Here is a 21864-nt window from a genome sequence, read left to right on the forward strand (position 1 = left end):
GTAAAGCACTCAATACTTAGTTGGGGCTCCTTTTGCCTGAATTACTGCAGTAATGCGGCTTGGCATGGGAGTCGATCAGTCTGTGGCACTGCTCAGGTGTTATGAGAGCCCAGGTTGCTCTGATAGTGGCCTTCAGCTCTTCTGCATTCTTGGGTCTGGCATATCGCATCTTCCTCTTCACAATACCCCCATAGATTTTTCCATGGGGTTAAGGTCAGGCGAGTTTGCTGGCCAATTAAGAACAGGGATACCATGGTCCTTAAACCAGTTACTGGTAGCTTTGGCACTGTGTGCAGGTGCCAAGTCCTGTTGGAAAATGAAATCTGCATCTCCATAAAGTTGGTCAGCAGCAGGAAGCATGAAGTGCTCTAAAACTTCCTGGTATACGGCTTGGCCTTGTACCTCAGAAAACACAGTGGACCAACACCAGCAGATGACATGGCACCCCAAACCATCACTGACTGTGGAAACTTTACACTGGACCTTAAGCAATGTGGATTGTGTGCCTCTCTTCTCTTCCTCCAGACTCTGGGACCCCGATTTTCCAAAGGAAATGCAAAATTTTCTTTCATCATAGAACATAACTTTGGACCACTCAGCAGCATACCAGTCCTTTTTGAAGCGAGACACTTCTGACGCTTTCTGTTGATCAAGAGTGGCTTGAAACAAGGAATGCGACAGCTGAAACCCATGTCCTGCATACGTCTGTGCGTAGTGGTTCTTGAAGCACTGACTCCAGCTGCAGTCCACTAGCTTACTGCTCTGCGCTTTGCTTATTATTTCTGTACTTTTCTCAGATTTTTCTAAGATTTTTACTTCAGCAGATCAGCACAGTGCTCAAACAACAGATTTTTGGCACAAACACTAAAACTAAAAACTATTTGGGACTGGAATTATACTACAAAAAGAAGAACTTTGCCTGCCACTGCCAGCAGCTTACATTCCGGAGACGGGAAAACAACTGCCTACATTCAAACAGAAGAACAGAGAGAAAATGCCTCCTGTTGAATATACTTGTTGCATGAACTGCTGCAAACTTCTACAAAGGATTGTGATTCTTGAAATAAAGTTACTTGCTGGACTTCCAAAACAGGCAGAACACTCAGCAGACTGTCGTCATGGACCCTCTCAGCATACAGCCGGTGAGTCCCATGAATCTTCTGAATCTCAACAGTTTATACCAAGTGTAGAGGAACAAGCCGAAACTGATCGCCACACTAATCGATGGCACAAACAGGGAGCGAGACCCAAAGGAACACGAGACATCAGATTGTCACGAGTTTCTCGTATTGCTGCTGTAGCATCCTCTGCTCCAGATTCGACTATGACAAGGTTTGTGAATACTGGTATTCTGCCACCCCCTATACATCTTGAGAACAGATTTGAAGCATTAATGAAGGCAGGTGAGGAATCCCCAAATGTGATTAAACATGTATCGGATCAGCCAGCAGCTAACACTGCTACTAACAGGCGCTCAAGGTCGAGCAGACAGCGGCATTCAGCTCAGAGCGCAGCCGAGCCTAGGACTCTGATAGTGGGTGACTCTATTATCAGAAATGTCAGTAGCAGGACTACAACAACATGCTGCCTTCCTCAAGCAACGGTTTCTGATGTGAACAAGGAACTTCAGAACATTCTGATGAAGCACAAGACTGCAAATCGAATCATCATCCATGTGGGGAAGAATGATATTCGGAAAGAGCAGTCAGAACTCCTTAAGAAGGACTTCAGTGAACTCTTTGAAACACTTCGAAGACTCAAAGTTCAGTCGTTCATCAGTGGACCACTTCCAGCAAGGGGAACAAATATGTTTTCACGGTTGCTTGGGCTGAACACATGGCTACAAAGATCTTGCAACATAAAAGGAGTAAATTTCATTGACAACTTCAATCTGTTCTGGGGCCATAGACAACTGTTTAAACCGGATGGCCTCCACCCTAACAAACTTGGAGCTAGAGTGCTTAAGGACAATATCTACTTCTGCTTACGCCATCCTTCAGCAGAGTATGTCAATTCATTCAGCACACACACACCAGGTCCGAGTCATCATGTGGTTGGCATATCCCACAAGGACACTGATAACACCATCCAGCCACAACAAGCACTTCTGATGGACACTATCCCGGCTGAGCCCTGCCCACAGAGCTCCTCACAGACAGACTGTGATGTATCATCAAAACAGATACAAGACTCAGCACCCAAGGACGACCTTCTGGAAAACAGCCAGGGAAGCCAGGACAAACATATCACAGTCACTGGAAACACCAGAGACACAGCCCCTCTCACCGGACACATTATCCCTCTCTCCAGCATCTCCACTTCTGTGCTTCTCACAGAAAATGGAGGAATTGGTGTATGCTGGGACTAAACTCTCTCACTCATTTGCTGCCAGCCCGCAAATATCACCAAAAAAACGGCGGGCCCCCCAACCACCAAAGCCTGTGGGCCCTGCTCCTGTGAGGAGCAGACCTCTGCCACAACGCCAGGGCCCAAACCCTCCATCTGCTGTAGGTGAACCAAAAACAACTGATAGCAGCTCTCAGTGATATGTGTCGGGTCCCCGCTATAATAGCAGCAACATTCACAAATGTTTACAGAACAAGCGGGAACCCAGCATGCCTGTAGCTTTCTCTATTTCAGTTTTATCACGTAATAGAAAGTCTAAGGTCTTTTCAAGCTCAAGGGCAAACTCATCTAATCTGCGACCTATAATGCATCAAACTAAGATTGATGTAAAGACACAAAGTACTGCCATCAAGTTGGCATTTTTAAACATTCGCTCACTAAAAAATAAATCATTTCTAATCAATGACTTTATAACCACAAACAATCTGGATTTTATGTTTCTAAATGAAACATGGCTAGAAGACAGCTGCAGTGCAACAGTCCTTAATGAAGCAGCCCCTCCTAACTTTACTTTCATGAGTGCCTGCAGGACTGTTAGGAGAGGTGGAGGTGTAGCTGCTCTATTTAAAGATGTCTATCAATGCAAGCAAATGTCATTTGGTCAGTACTTGTCTTTTGAATATCTAGGGATTGTGCTGAAAGGTGCTCCACGCATTCGGTTTATCATTATTTACAGGCCTCCAAAATACTCTCCAGCCTTTGTTGAAGAGGTCACAGAACTGCTATCAATGATTTCCTCAGAGTTTGACTGTTTTGCTATTGTAGGGGATTTTAATATTCATATAGATAATGAAGAAAAAATTACAAAATAAATGATAACGGTTCTAAACACTTTTGACCTGATTCAGCATGTGCATGGACCCACACACAAAGGTGGACACACTCTAGATTTAATCATCAGTAGGGGTCTAAACATTTCATCCATTGTTATTAAGGACGTAGCACTATCTGATCACTTCTGTATTTTCTTTGATATATTGATCTCTGCTACCAATGAATCTAGATCTGTCTCTGTCAGAAGGAGATGCATTAACGAGAACACTAGTGTGCGGTTTATGGAGGCTATATCTCTAACACCAAGCATTTCTGCAGACTCTGTTGATATTCTCCTCGATTCCATTAACTCAAAAGTTAAGAATGTTATTGATGATATTGCACCAATAATAGTCAGTAAGAAAACAAACAGACAGAAAATCAGTTTGGAGAAGATCAACAGCAGTTCAGACTATGAAAAGACAATGCAGAAAAGCCGAGCGGATGTGGCGGAAGACGAAACTTGAAATTCACTATAGCATTTATAAAGACAGCCTTCATGCTTTTAATGTGAAACTAGCCACAGCTAGACAGAATTTCTTCTCAAACCTTATAAACAGTAACTTAAACAACACTCGTACTCTTTTTGCCACTGTTGAGAGACTGACAAACCCCCCCATGTCAGATTCCCAGTGAAATGCTCTCAGTTAGCAAATGCAATGAATTTGCTTCCTTCTTTTCTGAGAAGATCATTAATATCAGGAAGGCGATTAGCACATCCTCAAGTAATGCAGAGGTCACACAGATTTGGACGCAATATCAAAAAGATACTATGTCTATTTTTGAAGCAATTGATAGCAAAATTTTGGAAGAAATAGTGCAGCACCTAAAATCGTCAAACCTACGATCTTGACACACTTCCCACATCTTTTTTCAAAAGTGTGCTTAACTGTTTAGAAGCAGATCTCTTAGAAGTGGTGAACGCCTCACTTCTTTCTGGGACATTTCCAAACTCCCTGAAAACTGCAGTTGTAAAGCCCCTCCTGAAAAAGAGCAAATCTTGATAACACCATTTTGAGCAATTATAGACCAATATCTAATCTTCCTTTTATAGGCAAAATTATAGAAAAGGTAGTTTTTAAACAGCTGAACAAATACTTAAACTCAAATGGATACCTGGACAATTTTCAATCTGGTTTTCGACTGCATCACAGCACAGAGACAGCGCTCATTAAGATAATAAATGATATTCGCTTAAATTCTGACTCTGGCAAAATATCAGTGCTGGTATTGCTAGATCTCAGTGCTGCGTTTGACACTGTCGATCATAACATACTACTAGAGAGACTGGAAAACTGGGTCGGGCTTTCTGGGATGGTACTCAAATGGTTCAGGTCATACTTAGAAGGGAGAGGTTATTATGTGAGTCTAGGAGAGCATAAGTCTAAGTGGACGTCCATGACATGCGGAGTCCCACAAGGCTCAATTCTGGCACCGCTCTTGTTTAGCCTGTATATGCTCCCACTAAGTCAGATAGTGAGAAAGAACCAAATTGCCTATCACATGTATGATGTTTGTTGCCAGATTTAAGTTTTATTTTGGCTTATTGACTAATGACTAATTGACTGTTTATTCCATTTGATTGTTGATTTTTGTAATTAATAGTTGGATGTGCCTTCTTCAAGGAAAAAAACTGAAGTCCTTGCACTTGGAAACAAAGATGAAGTTTTCAAGGTGAATGCATACCTTGACTCTAGGGGACAAACAACTAAAAATCAAGTCAGGAATCTTGGTGTGATTCTGGAGACAGACCTTAGTTTCAGTAGTCATGTCAAAGCAGTAACTAAATCAGCATACTATCATCTAAAAAACATTGCAAGAATTAGATGTTTTTGTTTCCAGTCAAGACTTAGAGAAACTTGTTCATGCCTTTATCACCAGCAGGGTGGACTATTGTAATGGTCTCCTCACCGGCCTTCCCAAAAAGACCATTAGACAGCTGCAGCTCATCCAGAACGCTGCTGCCAGGATTCTGACTAGAACCAGAAAATCTGAGCATATCACACCAGTCCTCAGGTCCTTACACTGGCTTCCAGTTACATTTAGGATTGATTTTAAAGTACTTTTACTCGTTTTTAAATCACTCAATGACCTAGGACCAAAATATATTGCAGATATGTTCACTGAATATAAACCTAACAGAGCACTCAGATCATTAGGATCGAGTCAGTTAGAAATACCAAGGGTTCACACAAAACAAGGGGAGTCCGCCGCTCGCAGTTGGAATCAGCTTCCAGAAGAGATCAGATGTGCTAAAACATTAGTCACATTTAAATCTAGACTCAAAACTCATCTGTTTAGCTGTGCATTTGTTGAATGAGCAATGTGCGATGTCCGAATTGATTGCACTGTATTTTACATATTCACTATATTCTATGTAAAATCATTTTCTATTTTTAACTGTTTTAAATTCATTTTAAATACGTCAATTTTTAAATCATTTCCAATGTTTTAAAATTGCCTGTTTTATGTTTTTTAAAATTGCTTGTTTTATTTTTGTTATTATTTTTCTTCATGATTATTTTACCTTCTTTTATGTAAAGCACTTTGAATTACCATTGTGTACGAAATGTGCTATATAAATAAACTTGCCTTGCCTTGCCTTTGTGAATGTCCCCCATATTTTTGAATGGGTTTTGTTTCACAATCCTCTCCAGGGTGCAGTTATCCCTATTGCTTGTACACTTTTTTTCTACCACATCTTTTCCTTCCCTTCGCCTCTCTGTTAATGTGCTTGGACACAGAGCTCTGTGAACAGCCAGCCTCTTTTGCAATGACCTTTTGTGTCTTGCCCTCCTTGTGCAAGGTGCCAATTGTCGTCTTTTGGACAACTGTCAAGTCAGCAGTGTTCCCCATGATTGTGTAGCCTACAGAACTAGACTGAGAGACCATTTAAAGGCCTTTGCATGTGTTTTGAGTTAATTAACTGATTAGAGTGTGGCACCAGGTGTCTTCAATATTGAACCTTTTCACAATATTCTAATTTTCTGAGATACTGAATTTGGGATTTTTCATTAGTTGTCAGTTATAATCATCAAATTGAAAAGAAATAAACATTTGAAATATATCAGTCTGTGTGTAATGAATGAATATAATATACAAGTTTGACTTTTTGAATGGAATTAGTGAAATAAATCAACTTTTTGATGATATTCTAATTATATAACCAGAACCTGTATATACACTCACTTTATTAGGTACACCTTTTTAATTGCTTGGTAATACAAATTGCTAATCAGTTAATCACATGGCAGCAACTTAATGCATTTAGGCATCTAGATGTGTTGACGACGACTTGCTTAAATTCAAACCAAGCATTAAAATGGGTAAGATAGGGGAACGTGGAATGTGGAATGGTTTTTGGTGCCAGATGGGATGGTCTGAGTATTTCAAAAACTGCTGATCTACAGGTACTGTGATTTTCACACACAACTATCTCTAGGGTTTACAGAGAATGGTCCGAAAAAGAGAAATTATCCAGTGAGCGGCAGTTGTGTGGACGAAAATGCCTTGTTGATGTCAGAGGTCAGAGGAGATGGGCAGACTAGTTAGAGATGATAGGAAGGCAACAGTAACTCAAATAACCACATGTTACAACCAAGATATGCAGAATACCATCTCTGAACGCACAACACGTCGAACCCTGAAGCAGATGGGCTACAGCAGCAGAAGACCACACCGGGTGCTTCTCCTGTCAGCTAAGAACAGGAAACGGAGGCTACAATTCACACAGGCTCACCAAAATTGGACAATAGAAGATTGGAAAAACGTTGCCTGGTCTGATGAGTCTCGATTTCTGCTGCAACATTCAGATGGTAGGGTCAGAATTTGGTGTAAAGAACATGAAAGCATGGATCCATTATACTTGTCTCAACAGTTCAGGCTGGTGGTGGTGGTGTAATGGTGTGGGGGATATTTTCTTGACACACTTTGGGCCCCTTAGTACCAATCGAGCATCGTTTAAACACCACAGCCTACCTGAGTATTGTTTCTGACCATGTCCATCCCTTTATGACCACAGTGTAACCATCTTCTGATGGCTACTTCCAGCAGGATAATGCACCATGTCACAAAGCTCAAATCATCTCAGACTGGTTTCTTGAACATGACATGAGTTCACTTTACTCAAATGGCCTCCGCAGTCACCAGATCTCAATCCAATAGAGCAGCTTTACGGGAGATTTGCGTCATGGATGTGCAGCCAAAATCTCTGAGGAATGTTTCCAACACCTTGTTGAATCTATGCCATGAAGAATTCAGGCCGTTCTGAAGGCAAAAGGGGGTCCAACCCGGTACTAGCAAGGTGTACCTAATAAAGTGGCCAGTGAGTGTGTGTGTGTGTATGTGTGTGTTTTTATTTATTTATATATATATATATATATATATATATATATATATATATATATATATATATATATATATATATATATACACAAATTTATTTATATATCTATTTTTTTACTTCAGTTAAAGGTTAGAATTTTTTTTATATGAAATATCAAACGGATAAACAATGCAGATTTATTTTCACAGCCTTCTTTGATCGTATTTACAAAGAATAATTGAACACAACTGTATGACTTTCTAATGTAGAACACAAATGGAGATTTTTAAGAAAACAATCCAAAAATCAAAACTTTTGTGAAACGATAAGTCACGGCACACTGTGCTTCCACATGACTTCTCATGCAAGTTTCACAACACACTTACAGAGTGTACGTTGTGTGTAGTAAGGTAAGAGACACTTGCAAAATCAGTTGCACTTCAAGGGGAGCACCCTTTGCTCGGTTTCTCTTCACAATCTGAAGAAAAATTTTGTTTGTCAAAGAAGACCAAACGCATGTACCATTTCAGGAATGACAAACACGAGTGTAAATTATTCAGAGAGTGAATCTACTAAATTGTCATTGCTGTGATTGACAGTGATAACTGTAGCAATGGAAGAAACAAAACATTGGACAAACCAATGTCAAAAAAGAGCTTTGGATGCAGAGTAAATTCAGAGTAACAAACCTACAGCAGACAAGTCTGTGTTGGATGAATATATTTAGCAGCTTTTAAAGTCAAAGATAAAACTTAAACAATGTAGTTTTTAAATTAAAGTGCCCTTGTTATGCATGCAAGGTCAAAAAACACTTTCATTGTCATAAAATGGAATTATTTTTTACCTAATTTGCTCAACGACTCCCAAATGATTCGCTCAACGATTAATTACATTTTTCCAAACCCCACCTTTGCGGGACGCTAATATGTGGTGATTGGTCCTATCGGTCTCATTTCCATTTCATCTTGCCTCTAAAGCCTGATAATGCGCAGTGCTGCTTTGTGTAAAGCCTTTACCGGGGAAACAGCTATTTTTACCGCTCTAAAAGCGGCACCTAGTGGCAATGAATGAATTTGCATTTTCATTCAGAGCAATGCGAAAATCAAGTTTTCCCAGGTTTGCGTGCGCCAGTGGGCAGGCAGTATGGTAATGTTTCATGTAGACGTCAACATGAAATGGCTTGGGATTCATTTTAAAAACCACTTGTTTCAATGATTCAGAGTCGACTCTTTCTTTTGAGAGACAATAACTTTATGCACGGTGCACTTTCAGATTTAAAACTTTACAGGATGTTTTCATTCATTTAGAGCTGTGTTACACTGCATGAAAGGTTTTTTTTTTTTTTTTTTTTTTTTTTTTTTTTTTTTTTTTTTAAATCCATAATAGGGGCACTTTAAATCTAATGCATTATTTAATTGTTATATTATTAATAATTAGGCCTAACTTATTTTATTTGAAAATAAGGCGATAGTTCACCCCAAAATGAAAATTAGATTTTTATCTGCATACCCCAGGGCATCCAAGATGTAGGTGACTTTGTTTCTTCAGTAGAACACAAATTATGATTTTTAACTGTACAGTGCTTGCTGTACAATGCATTTCAGCTGTACAATGCTTGGCAAATGGTAACAGAATCTATGAGAGAGAAAAAAGCATGCACAGACAAATCCAAATTAAACCCTGCGGCTTGTGACGATACATTGATGTGTAAAGACACAAAACGATCGGTCTGTGCAAGAAACTGAACAGGATTTAGTTTTTTTACCTCTGAGTCACGCAATGTTCGAACTGTTAGAACTCTTGTGAATGCGCTTCACAGCAGCAGGCGCCTGAGGCATCATCTTCTTGTTGTTTTATGTCGGATCGCAGAGTTATAATTGAGATTGTAGATAGAGTGTTAATGGACCATTTGAGAGATAGGTGGCGGAAATGCACTTATAAGTCTGCGATCCACCATAAAGCCACAAGTAGAAGATGATGCAGGCTGCTGTGGAGCGCATTCACAAGAGTTCTAACAGTTCGGATATTGTGTGAATCAGAGGTAAAAAAAAATGATATAAATACTGTTCAGTTTCTTGCACTGACCTATCGTTTTGTGTCTTTACACATCAATGTATCATCACAAACCACAGGGTTTAATTTGGATTTGTCTGTGCATTTTTTTTTTCCTAGATTCTGTTACTATTTGCCAAGCATTGTACGGCTGAGAGACTGCAACGCCTGAAGCTAAAAATCATAATTTGTGTTCTACTGAAGAAACAAAGTCACCTACATCTTGGATGCCCTGGGTTAAGCAGATAAACATCAAATTTTTATTTTTGGGTGAACTATTGCTTTAACAAGTGAAGTATTTAAATAACTCTTCTTGTTGGTGTCTGGGTTTATTATTATTTTTAAATTACATGAGACTCTGTGACTTCCTGCACTTGCATTTCATACTTCAGTACAGTAAAACACTAAAGTTTCTTATAATAGTAATTTTCTAATAAATCCAAAAGCAAGACGTGAAAAAACTAGTTGAAATGGCACCTGGGTATAAATGATTGATCTTCTGCTGCCATCTACTGGTTACAATGGTAATTTCAGATCATTTTCATCTTAAAAGTCTTTGTTTTCCACCAGGAAACACATTTTTGTCACATTTTTAAATATCAGCTTCATGAATAAAAAGTGAAACTTTAAAAGTGAATTTCACTGCACACCTGAAAAAATTACAGGCTTTAAAATAGTGTTTAAAAAAATGTTCATGACTATGAAGACAAGTTATCGATTATCAAGAATACCATTGACGTTGTTTATGAGATAGCTAGCTAATGTTAGCCTGAGCAGTTAGTGTTTAGTGTCAGTATTTAAAAAGTACAACTATGTGTCTAGGTACTCTCCTGGGATTACCAAGTTTGGCATGTACAGTATGTTGTTAAATAACATGAAACTGCATTTTAATGATACTATTATTATTTATGGTGATTACAATTATTTTGTTTCTCAGTTTCTGACAAAAACAAGGCAGTAGAGGTTTCTGTGAGGTTTCAAGGGTCTCTACCTATTATCACAACATCAAGGGACGTTTATGAGCTGGCTTATCTTTATGCGTGAGTGGTAAAGAACATCTAGTCCACTTTGAGGGGCACATCCACTTGCTTTATATGGATTAGAAAATATGGATTATTTTTCTAAAATCTCTGTGTTCTCCTAAAGAAAGAAAGTCATATTCATCTGGGACGTAAAGTAAATGATAGAGAAAGAGAATTAAAAAAAAAAAAAAAAAAAAAAAATTTTAAATTAACTTGCCAAAAAAAAAAAAAAAAATTAAGAAAACACCTTCATTAGTTTGACAACACGTGCTGTAAAAACAACACAACCAACAAAAAAAGTGTTGCAAGCAGCACAGACCACAGTGTAAATGATTTGAGGGGACTGCAACAAGACGTGAAAAGAGTTATAGTAATTGTGTATTTCACCTGCTTATTTAGGCTAATAATATCCAAAAAGCTGATGATGTTGTTTTCGTAAACATTAATGATGATGTTTCCTTAAAACTAACAATAACACTGTCTCTATGGTAATTATATTTAGGGATACTATTATTATTATTAATTAGGTTTAAAGCTTTGATGATCTAAACAGAGTGTAAAAAAAAGTAATCCATTACAGTATTTATTGTGTAAATGATTTGGATGCTGTTATGATGAAGTGTGTTTTCTGCAGCATTTCCAGAAGATCCCATCCTGCCCAAAATAAAGAGTTTGATAGCAAACCAAGAACAGAGGCTTATCTGCACAGTCCGCAACATTTATCCTTTGGAAAAGTTTCAGATTGAGTGGCTTCGTGGAGACAAGTCCCTCTATGAGGAAGAACCTGAAGAACCAATTTTCAACGGTGTTCAGAATTATATCTCTGTGTTCAATTACACACCTTCTGTTGATGATCTGGGCAAGAACATTAGTTGCAAGGCAACATTGAAGCTCAATCTCAAAAATCAGGAGAAAACAACAACTGCTGAATGTAAGTTGTTGCGTAATGCACTCCAATTTTATTAAAGAAATATTTTGGGTTCAATCCTAGTTAAAGGGATATTTCACCCAAAAATTCTGTCATCATTTACCCGCCCTCAATTTGTTTCAAAATGCTTTAAGTTTCTTACTTGTCGATCATAAAAGAAGAAAGAAACTCACATGGGTTTAAAACAACTCGAGGGTGTGTAAATGATGGCAGAATTTCATTTTTAGGTGAACTAACCTTTTAAGCTAAACAACATTTATGGCATAAAGTAATAAAGATTACGGTGAGGCGATTACAATGTAAGTAAATAGGGCCAATTTTTGCATGAAAAATATTCATTTCAAGATGATTTTTTTTTTCTGAGAACACTTTCATTAATTCTTCTGTTAAAACCTATTGCAGCTGTAAAGTTGCTCATTATTTTTTTCAGTCGTTTTAGGGTTTACATTGTCACAGCAGCAAAGTTTTAATATAGGCTTCAACTTTACACAGAAAAAGCTATTTAATGATTTTTCACATTTAAATAATATTAACACACATATTGTTTACATCTTGTATTGTTGAAACAGTGAACATTTTAACGCCCCAAACACTACTAACTCAGTGTAACCCGGACTCATTTTTAGATACTATTTTAGTAGTAATCAACATTATTTCACAGGTGTTGTCGATTGAGCTTAACTAGCATTGACCCCAGAATATTCCTTTAGAAATTTAACAAGGATTATAGGGGTCATGAACTGCCTTTGTTTTTTATTTTGTACTGTTCTCTGAGGTCCACTTATAATGTCATTAAGATCCCTTATAAATGTTATCAAGATTTCACTAACCACAAGGCTATTGGCGCTGACTTCTGTCCTGTTTTTAACTATTTTAGCGAGCTCTGCGGTCTTAAGTTCTGCCAGCGCATCATCTCTGGAATGGGTTTTCAACATGTTGATATGACAAATACGTTTCTGACGTTTCCTGTCCGGTGTACTGAATACATAATCAGTCTCACTCTTTCCCCCCACAATTTATATAGCTATTGGATAACGAGTGGTGGTACACATGATAATAAGAATAAACTGATTAACAGATTTCATCTTAAGTAGAGGTCCCATGCAATTAACAATCACATGCTCAAACAGCTCACCCAATGCTGGAGTTGGTATGAGCGAAGCTGAGGAAATAACCTCATTCGGATTCCCCAAATACTGACAGATATGACTTGTACGGCAATCATTTGCTAAATCTTTCTTAAGTCCAAGTAAAAAAAAAACAAAAAAAAAAAAACAAATGGTGCTAAACATGGTTATACGTTTTGGTAACCCCTAAATGTCCATGTAAAAATGGATCTTGAGCAAGAGCAGTGGTGTACAGGGTTGGTATAGGGTGGCTGGCTCGTAGCCCCTGCCCCATTTATCACCAATGCTGATGTGCCCTTTTGGTCTGGTCTAGTTGCCCCCAAACCACGATTGTGCCCTCGAAATGCCATTTCTCCCCAGCCCCTCCGGGTGTCTGTGCACGCCACTGAGCAAGAGAAAGTACATGTACTCGATAAGCTGAAGGCATTAATACTTGATATACTGTTGAACCCTCGTTTCTTGCACTAACTTTCGGCTGCCATTTTTGTATCAGCAAGCCATCTTCTACAGTATAATAAGCACCTTTGCCATCTCTGCCCAAAGCAAAACATTTAACCAAGGATTCATCCTGTATCCGATCCTCCACAGTTTTCTCACGAGTGACAGGCAGAGACAAAGGGAAATGAACATTCATAACTTCAGAGTCTTTATGAACAGAAACACTCAGCGCTGCATCTTCTCCAGTCTCCTCCCTATACACACAAAAAAGTATCATTCAATACAATCTCGTCATTCCTTGTACTTTGCCTAAGCACAAGTAAAGACACGTGGGTAAAACTACAGGGCAATTCTGAGCTAGTTCATCTGTTTCAGAAAATGAAATGGGATGATCAACATCTAAAGCAGGTAAAACCCTTTCCCCAGCCAGATCATTTCCTAAAATAAAGGACACCCCTGGAACTGGGAGCACAGGATGCACCCCCATGTTCACAAATCCAGTGATTAGATCAGACTGCAAATGTAATGCAAAGGTACTGTCACAACATCCATACTAATGCCCTTAGCTAATATACTAGATCCCAAATATGACTGATCAGAAAAGGGTAAGGTATCAGATCATACAAATGCATACCAAATGCTTCAACAGAAATGGTTCCTATATACTATCAGGCAAAACTCTTATTTCTATCATATCCTTAGTGATAGTTTTTACCAAAGCAACAGGTTTCTGTTATGAAGAACAGAAACAGAAGATGTTGTTTACGTTCCAATTCTAAATGGTCGGCAATTAGACAACCCACTTTATGACAATAATAATATATATATATATTTTTTTTTTGGCTGTTCATTTGCCATTTTCACTTGTACCAGCTGTGATGGAACAACAACAGGTGTGCTTTTATCATTTATCATTCCGGCGAATGCAGGTTTCTGCATAGACCTGCATTGCACTACATTCATAAATTATTTTATCTTCTTCTGTGGAGCAGGTACTTATCCACACAATTACATCATAGAATGGTACATTCCTCAAGCTGCCGTTTTGGCAGAGTGGCTTCATTATAAGCCATTTTTAGACTACAAAAAGAAAGTTTTGGGTTCTGAAATTTAAAGGATGTTTTTATAGTACAATAAGGTGACCAGGCGTGCCACTTCCCATGGCCACGTTCAGTACAGGATATCTAAATTGCCAAAAGTAACCAGGTGTTGGTTGTTTGCGCTGCGGCGATTGATTGTTGTATGACATCAAAGTACCGTTGAGAGTGATTCGAAAGCATGGAGCTGTCTGCTCTGCTCTCTAGCTCTCGCTGTACTTTACTGTCAGAAATCGACCAGCACAGCAAAAACAACCAACATCTGTTAATTTTAGCCAATTTAGAAATCCTGTGCAGAACACGTCCCTGGGAAGTGGCACGTCTGGTCACTTTTTAGTACAATTCAATTCAATTCAAGTTTATTTGTATAGCGCTTTTTACGATACAAATCATTACAAAGCAACTTTACAGAAAATTAAGTTTCTACAATATTTAGTAGTAGCTTATCAGTGGTGACTGTCAGTTCATGTGCATATGGCAGAAATGTTCAGAAAAGTCAATAAAAGACGTAAACAAACAGACGATTAACACTATTAACAGCAATTATACAATCAAACTTATAGCAAAATGTGGTAGTTCTGTATGTTGTCTCTGGGTTAGCATCATCTGAGGTCCTCTGAGGGGTTGGCATCATCTCTTCTCAGGTGTTCTGGATCCAGACTGGAGCTTGTGTAAATCCTAGTTACCACGGGATGTAAATCCCGTGGCAAAGCAGAGAAACAAATAGAGACATAATTAGCGTAGCTGCTGTTCCAGCCAAGTAAAATTAATTAGTTTAACCCAAGCTAAAGAATTATAATGCACATTTGATCAGATATAACTGCAGTCCAAAATTATGAGATGCATTATTTGAATGCTTGGCCAAAGAGGTGTGTTTTTAATCTAGATTTAAACAAAGTAAGTGTGTTTGAACCCCGAACATTATCAGGAAGGCTATTCCAGAGTTTGGGAGCCAAATGCGAAAAAGCTCTACCTCCTTTAGTGGACTTTGCTATCCTAGGTACTATCAAAAGTCCAGCGTTTTGTGACCTTAGGGAGCGTGATGGGTTGTAGCGTGGTAGAAGACTAGTTAGGTACGCAGGAGCTAAGCCATTAAGGGCCTTATAAGTAAGTAATAATATTTTGTAACTGATACGGAACTTAATAGGTACCCAGTGTAAAGATTGTAGTATTGGGGTAATATGATCATATTTTCTTGACCTGGTAAGGACTCTAGCCGCTGCATTTTGGACTACCTGTAGCTTGTTTATTGAGGATGCATGACAACCACCTAGCAGTGCATTACAATAGTCCAGTCTAAAGTGAGAGCATTTAAAAAAAGCGGTGACATTCAGCCAAGTATGGTGACCCATACTCAGAATTAGTGCTCTGCATTTAACCCATCCGAAGTGCACACACACAGAGCAGTGAACACACACACACACTGTGAACACACCACGGAGCAGTGGGCAGCCATTTTATGCTGCGGCGCCCGGGGAGCAGTTGGGGGTTCGATGCCTTGCTCAAGGGCACCTAAGTCGTGGTATTGAAGGTGGAGAGAGAACTGTACATGCACTCCCCCCACCCACAATTCCTGCCGGCCCGGGACTCGAATTCACAACCCTTCGATTGGGAGCGACTCTCTAACCATTAGGCCACGACTCCCCGAGTATCTAAGAGGTCTAGAGGTCATGAATGCATGAACTAGCTTTTCTGCATCAGAAACAGGTAACATGTTTCGTAGCTTGGCAATGTTTCTAAGATGGAAGAATGCTGTTTTTGTAACATGGGAAATATGATTTTCAAAAGACAAGTTACTGTCTAATATAACACCCAGATTTTTGACAGTAGAGGAAGTAACAGTACATCCGTCTAATTGCAAATTGTAATCTACGAGATTCTGTGTAATGTTTTCTGGTCCAATAAGTAATATCTCTGTCTTATCTGAATTTTATTGGAGAAATTATTGGTCATCCAATCTTTTACATTTTTAACACACTCTGTTAGCTTAGATAATTTTGAAACTTCACCTGGTCTTGTTGAGATATATAGTTGAGTATCATCAGCATAACAGTGGAAACTAATCCCGTATTTTCTAATGATATTACCAAGGGGCAACATGTATATTGAAAATAGCAGAGGACCTAGGACAGATCCTTGTGGCACTACATATTTACTGGTGATAAATGAGATGACTCCCCATTTAGATAAACAAAGTGGTAGCGATCGGACAGGTAGGATCTAAAACATCTTAAAGCCTGCCCTTGGATACCTGTATAGTTTTGTAATCTATCTATGAGTATGTCGTGATCTATGGTGTCGAACGCAGCACTAAGATCAAGTAAAACTAGCAATGAGATGCAGCCTTGATCTGAAGCAAGAAGCAAGTCATTTGTAATTTTAACAAGTGCAGTTTCTGTGCTATGATGGGGCCTTGAAACCTGACTGAAATTCTTCATAGAGATCATTTTTTTGCAGGTAGGAGCACAATTGAGCAGACACAACTTTTTCTGAAATTTTAGACATAAATGGAAGATTTGAAATGGGTCTGTAATTTGCCAGTTCACTAGTATCTAGTTGTGGTTTCTTAATAAGAGGCTTAATAACCGCCAGCTTGAATGGTATTGGGACGTGACCTAAAGATAACGACGAGTTAATAATATTGAGAAGCGGTTTTTCTGCTACAGGTAACGTCTCGGTTACGTATGGTAACCCTCGTTCCCTGAGGGAGGGAACTGAGACGCCACGTCGGTGACCGACGAAAATGGGATATCGCTACGATAGACTAATCTACTTCGAGTGTAAACTAAACGAGCCAATGCACATTGGCATGCAGTTATTGCATCCAGCTGCCGCTGATCACAGCATGAGTATAATAAGGCAGCAGGTGTAATGCATACCAGGTTTTCACTGAGGAGCCGAGCCGGAGACCTGGCGGCTCAGCGGTGGTACAGCAACCATGGAGACGGGACGTGGTGTCTCTGTTCCCTCCTTCAGGGAACGAGGGTTACCATACGTAACTGAGACGTTCCCTTTCAGTCGGTCACTCTCGACGCCACGTCGGTGACCGACGAAAATGGGATCCCTACCAAAGCGCCATGGGTGCTGCCCCTTCCAGTGCCCTGTGCGAGCCGCCTGCGCCCCTATTAGGTGTAGGCCGGGGCTCGGAACAAGTAGTTCCACTCACCATTGTCAAAGCACTACCTCACTGGGTGAGACTGGACAACACTGGGAAAACGTACCCGTTCCACTTGGAACAGGGACGCTGCGGAGGCTCCATCCTTCCCGAAGGAGGTCTCGGGAGCAAATACACATATAGCATCCGTTTAGGTGTATATGGAGAAATTTGAGGTGATTCAAACCCTCCTGGAAAGGCAGAAGTCTGCCGGGGAAACACGGGCTCTAAGGCTGTATCGTGGACTATACGCATACGAGTACCGCTTAGGTCTCAATATGGAACCCACCCTTCCATGGTTCTCGCGGATTCATCATGAAGGCCTGGCGCCGGACGTTCCGCCGTGTCCAGCTGCCTAGGGTGATGGAGGATCTCAACAGGGTCTACAGTACGGACACTCTGGAGCAGTTTTAGCATGCCGACACTAACCGGGGCCTCTCGGTGCCACTACCCGTTTGAGGTGAGAACACAGGAGGATACCGGCTCTACACGAAGGCTATAGAACCTAGCAAATGTGTTAGGGGTCACCCAGCCCCCCAGGTCCTTCAGTGCCTTGGCCTGGTGCACCTGCAGTAACGCCATAGCATGTAAGCAACACTTCTAGTTGAGTGAGCTCGCAACCTGAATGGGCAGGGCACACCCTGTGCCTGATAAGCCAGGGTAATGGCATCCACAATCCAGTGGGTCATCCTCTGCTTAGAGACGGCATTCCCCTTCTGCCGGCCTCCGTAACAGACAAAGAGCTGGTCTGAGGTCCTGAAGCTTTGTGTCCGGTCTACGTAGCATCTCAATGCTCGGACGGGACAGAGCAAAGCTAGGGCTGGGTCTGCCTCCTCCAGGGGCAGCGCTTGCAGGTTCACCACTTGGTCTTTGAAGGGTGTAGTGGGAACCTTGGGCACGTAGCCGGGCCAGGGGGCTTCAGGATTACCTGGGAGTCAGCCGGCCCAAACTCTAGGCACAAATCATCGACCGAAAATGCGTGCAGGTCCCCTACCCTCTTGATGGAGGCCAGAGCAAGCAGGAGCAGAGTTTTCAATGAAAGAAACTTTGGCTCGACTGAATGCAAAGGCTCGAATGGGCCCTGCTGTAGTGATTTCAGCACCAGAGTCAGGTCCCAAGAGGGTATGGAGGGGGGCCGGGAAGGATTTTAACCTCCCTGGCCCCTCTAAGGAACCTGATGACGAGGTCATGCTTACCTAAAGACTTCCCATTCACGGGGTCATGGTACGCAGCAATAGCGGCAACCCTGGACTTTGAGGGTGGAGGGAGACAGCCTTCGCTCCAGCCCTTTGCTGCAGAAAGGAAAGCACAACCGCAATCGGGCATCTTCGGGGGTCTTCTCGGCGAGAAGAACACCTCTCGACGAACAGGTTCCACTTCAAGGCGTAAGCGTGTCTCGTAGACGGTGCTCTTGCCGAAGTGATGGTGTTCACTACCTCCTGGGACAGGTCACCTAGAACCTCTGCGTCCCGTCCAGGGACCAGACATGGAGTTTTCAAAGGTCTGGACGCGGGGTGCCAAACGGTGCCCCGTCTCTGAGTCAGTAGATCCTTCCTCAGAGGAATCGGCCAAGGAGGGGCTGTCGCGAGGAGCGCTAGTTCGGGGAACCAGTTCCGCGTGGGCCAATACGGCGCCACTATCAAGACTTGCTCCTCGTCCTCCCCGGACTTTGCACAGTGTCTGTGCAAGAAGGCTCACTGGGGGAAACGCATACTTGCGTAGGCCCCCGCGGCCAGCTGTGTGCCAGTGCGTCCATGCCGAGAGTTCCCTCGGTCAGGGAGTAGAACAACTGCCAGTGAGCGGTCCTCTGGAGAAGCAAACAGGTCTACCTGAGCGGCTCTGAACCGCCTCCAAATCAGCTGGACCGTCAGGGGATGGAGTCGCCATTCTCCCGGGAGCATTGCTCAAGACAGCTCGTCGGCTGTACGCTGAGCGCAGGCCTGGAATGTGAACGGCACGAAGAGACCTCAGAACCTTCCGACTCCAATGGAGGAGGTGGCGGGCGAGTTGTGACATGCGACGGGAGTGCAGACCACCTTGTCGGTTGATGTACGCAACGGTCGCTGTGTTGTCCGTTCGGACCAGCACATGCTTGCCTCGTAAGTCACCTTTGAGACGGTTCCAGGCAAGGTGCACTGCTAACAACTCTAGGCAATTGATGTGCCACTGCAGCTGCGGGCCCGTCCAAAACCCCTGAGACTGCATGCCCGTTGTACGTGGCCCCCCAGCCCGTGGTGGAGGCATCCGTGTAAACCACAGCATGCCTGAAGATCTGCTGTAGGGGCACCCCTGCCCTGAGAAACACAAGATCTGACCACGGGGTGAAGGTTTGGTGACAGGCCGGTGTAACTTGGACCCGGTGAATGCCGCGCTTCCACGCCCACCTTGGGACTCGGCCATAAAGCCAGTGCTGGAGCGGTCTCATATGTAACAGGCCGAGCGGTGTAAGTGCCGCTGCGGCCGCCATATGCCCCAGGAGCCTCTGAAAGAGTTTCAGTGGGACCGCTGTCCTGCTTTTGAATGTAGTGAAGCAGGCTAGCACCGACCGCGCACGTGCCTCTGTGAGGCGTGCTGTCTGTTCGACCGAATCCAACTCCATACCGAGAAAAGAGATCCTCTGCATTGGCAAGAGTTTGCTCTTTTCCCCAGTTGACCCGAAGGCCCAACAGGCTGAGGTGCGGAGCACCAGGTCCCTGTGCTCGCACAACTGATCCCGAGATTGTGCTAGTATCAGCCAATCGTCTAGATAGTTGAGAATACGAACACCCTGCTCTCTGAGGGGAACAAGAGCCGCCTCTGTGACTTTCGTGAAGACACGGGAAGACGGGGACAGCCCGAAGGGCAGGACCTTGTAGTGATATGCCCATCCTTCGAACACAAACCACAGAAAAGGTCTGTAGGATCGATACATGAAAGTACACGTCCTTCAGGTCGATCACTGCAAACCAATCTCGGGGACGGATGCACTCGAAGATGCATTTCTGCGTCAACATCTTGAACGGTAGCCGATGAAGGGCCCGGTTCAAAAATCACAGATCCAAGATCGGTCGTAACCCACCGCCCTTTCTTGGGTACAATGAAGTAGGGGCTGTATAACCCCGTCCTCATATCAGCTGGAGGGACCGGCTCTATCGCGTCTTTCGCCAGTAAGACTGCGATCTCTTCCCGCAGAACAGGGGCATCGGATGCTTTCACTGTAGTGAAGCGGAAATCGCTGAACTTGGGGGGACGCCGGGCGAACTGAATCGTATAGCCGAGGCTGATGGTCCGCAGGAGCCAATGAGACGGGCTGGGTAGCGCTGACCAGGCACTTAGAAACCGTACAAGCGGGACCAGCGGAACCACAGCCGTACCCGCAGGGGGGCAGCGAGGTGGAACACAGGGACCCATCTCGGGCGGCTTGTGAGCAGGCCTGAGTGTGGTGCGAGTGTGGGGGTGCAAGGCTCACCTGGTTCCACAGCTTGGCAGAGGGTGCGTGAGTAGGGCCTTTGTTGATGCTATCGAACCGCCCGCTACTGCCATCTGGCATAGGAGGAGGATGAGTAAGGTCCAGTGCTTGGCCATCCACAACTCTCCATGCCCTACTGGGACCCAGAGATAAAGAAAACCGCTCTCTCGTCGAGATTTCCAGATTCTCCCCTGGCCTCCCCCAGGGGAGGGAGAGGTGCTTTCACCATCCCCCAGAAAGCGGCTACCTCTCTCTGGGCAACCCGTCCCGGGGCCTCTTGCTCTTCCGCTCACCGCCAGGTTTGACGGGGGGCCAGGACGGGGGTGGGGCGGCCTGCCTACGCCCAGCTCTATGGCGCCACTTGCTGGAGGCTGCTGCGGATGCGGCGCCGGAGCGCGGTGGACGCAAGGGGCCGCCCTCGGCGATGAGCGGGCTGGGGCGCTGCAACCGGCGAACGGGTGGAGGCAGCAGCTGCCCGCCGGGCAGAAGGTTGGACCGCCTCAATCTGCTCCCGTGCAGCCAAACACTGCTGGGCCAGGTTCTCGACCACGTCACCGAAGAGGCCGGTCTGGGACACAAGCATTAAGGACCGGGGCCTCTTGCTCTTCCTCTCAGCCCCAGGTTTAATGGGGGAGATGGTGGTTGTGGACCACAAGCGTAGACATGGGAGTACCCAGAGAATGCACGGTGACCTTCGTCGCTCGGAGCGCGAGGCCAGTGGCGGTTCTGAGTTTTCAGAACTTCTGGATCATAACCACCCTCGTGCAGGTCCTTCAGTGCCTTGGCCTGGTGCACCTGCAGTAACGCCATAGCGTGTAAGGCGGAAGCAGCTTCCCCGCAAGCCGTATAGGCACTGCCGATTAGACCAGACGAATGCCTACAGGCCCGGGAAGGAAGCACCGGGTCTCCCCGCCAGCAGGAGGGCAGACTTAGGGCACACTTGCATCGAGGGCTCCGCCCCGCTCCACTGGGGGAATCACTGAATACCCCTTCGCTGCACTGCCATCTCAGGGTGAGGGAGGAGGAGCCCACCAGCCAGTTTCTGGCAGTAAAAG

The 21864-nt window shown here is 43.2% G+C and overlaps 1 protein-coding gene across 1 annotated transcript in view; it reads left to right on the forward strand.

Moving 5' to 3' along the window:
• cdc14aa (cell division cycle 14Aa) overlaps positions 1 to 21864 on the forward strand; it is a 38614-nt gene that overhangs the window by 14901 nt on the left and 1849 nt on the right. Inside the window, 1 exon segment of the mRNA XM_042717904.1 lies at positions 11252 to 11548. The gene's annotated coding sequence lies outside the window, so the exon portion shown is untranslated.

The sequence above is a fragment of the Cyprinus carpio genome, chromosome B2 (assembly GCF_018340385.1).
Source record: "Cyprinus carpio isolate SPL01 chromosome B2, ASM1834038v1, whole genome shotgun sequence".
Taxonomy (NCBI): domain Eukaryota; kingdom Metazoa; phylum Chordata; class Actinopteri; order Cypriniformes; family Cyprinidae; genus Cyprinus; species Cyprinus carpio.